The sequence below is a fragment of the Neovison vison genome, chromosome 5 (genome assembly GCF_020171115.1).
Source record: "Neovison vison isolate M4711 chromosome 5, ASM_NN_V1, whole genome shotgun sequence".
NCBI classification, from domain to species: domain Eukaryota; kingdom Metazoa; phylum Chordata; class Mammalia; order Carnivora; family Mustelidae; genus Neogale; species Neogale vison.
Window position 1 is genome coordinate 108,712,689 of NC_058095.1, and position 1,804 is coordinate 108,714,492.

Consider the following 1,804-nt stretch of genomic DNA (forward strand, 5'->3'; position numbering starts at 1 on the left):
TATTGCAGTGTTACTTACAATTGCCAAGATGGGGAAGCAACGTCAGTGACCATGGATAGATGACTGGATAAAGAAGATGTGGTATACATGGAATGGGAGAAGATATTTGCAAATGGCAGTACAAAGGGTTGATATCCAATATCTATAAAGAACTCCTCAAACTCAACACACACAAAACAGATAACCATCCCCCCAAATGGGCAGAAGACATGCACAGACACTTCTCCAATGAAGATATGTGAAAAAACGTTCATCATCACTACCCATCAGGGGGATTCAAATCAAAACCATATTGAGATACCACCTTACACCAGTTAGAATGGCCAAAATTAGCAAGACAGTAAACAACATGTGTTGGAGAGGATGTGGAGAACGGGAACCCTCTTATACTGTTGGTGGGACTGCAAGTTGGTGCAACCACTTTGGAAAACAGTGTGGAGATTCCTTAAATTAAAAATAGAGCTTCCCTCTGACCCTGCAATTGCACTATTGGGTATTTGCCTCAAAGATACAGATGTAGTGAAAAGAAGGGCCATCTGTACCCCAATGTTCATAACAGCAATGGCCACAGTTGCCAAACTGTGGAAAGAACCAAGATGCCTTTCAATGGACGAATGGATAAAGAAGATATGGTCCATATACACTATGGAGTATTATGCCTCCATCAGAAAGGACGAATACCCAACTTTTGTGGCAACATGGACGAGACTGGAAGAGATTATGCTGAGTGAAATAAGTCAAGCAGAGAGAGTCAATTATCATATGGTTTCACTTATTGGTGGAGCATAAGGGAGGACATGGGGAGATGGAGAGGAGAAGTGAGTTGGGGGAAACTGGAGTGGGAGATGAACCATGAGAGACTGTGTGGACTCTGAGAAACAAACTGAGGGCTTTGGAGGGGAGGAGGATAGGAGGTTTGGTAAGCCTGGTGGTGGGTATTATGGAGGGTACATATTGTGTGGAGCACTGGGGCATAAAGAATGAATTCTGGGACACTGAAAAATTTTAAAAAAAAGATGCAGTATACATGTACAATGGAATGTTGCCATTAAAAAAAATGGCTCAGTTGGTTGAGCAGCTGCCTTCGGCTCAGGTCATGGTCCCAGCGTCCTGGGATCGAGTCCCGCATCGGGCTCCTTGCTCGGCAGGGAGCCTGCTTCTCCCTCTGCCTCTGCCTGCCTCTCTGTCTGCCTGTGCTCGCTCTTGCTCCCTCTCTCTCTGACAAATAAATAAATAAAATCTTTAAAAAAAAAAAAAAGGATGAATGTGTACCTGGCAGGGGAGATACCAAGATCACAAAGGTAGTTTTCCCAGGGTGAGGCTTAGCCGTTGTTTTCCAGATGTGCTGACCCCTGAGATTTCCCCAAATGTAGGACAACTGACTGCATAATTTGTGGCAGTGGGGGACTATGTTTGCATTTTCCCTTAAAGAAAAAAAAAAAAAGGATGAGATTGTGCCATTTAGTGACAACTAGATCGACCTGAGTAAGTCAGACTGAGAAAGACAAATACCCCTATGATTCTAGTCATATTTGGATCTAAAACAAATGAAATAAACACAAAGAGCAGAATCAGATGTATAAATACAGAAAACAAATTAATGATTGCCAGAGGGAGGTGGGTAGGAGGATGGGCAAAAATGGGTGAAGGAGAGTAGGAGATAGAGGCTTTCAGTTATGGAATGAATAATTCACGGGGATTAAAAGGCACAGCATAATGAATATAGTCAGTGAGACTATAATATCATTGTATGGTGACAGATAGTAGCTATACTTGTGGTGAGCATAGCATAATGTATAAACTT

The 1,804-nt window shown here is 42.5% G+C and overlaps 1 non-coding gene across 1 annotated transcript; it reads left to right on the top strand.

The window, feature by feature from the left end:
- The first annotated feature begins 1,264 nt into the window (after positions 1-1,264).
- Positions 1,265-1,428, top strand: LOC122907917. Its single transcript, XR_006384787.1, has one exon. It is a non-coding gene; the product is annotated as a U1 spliceosomal RNA (small nuclear RNA).
- Positions 1,429-1,804: the final 376 nt, after the last annotated feature.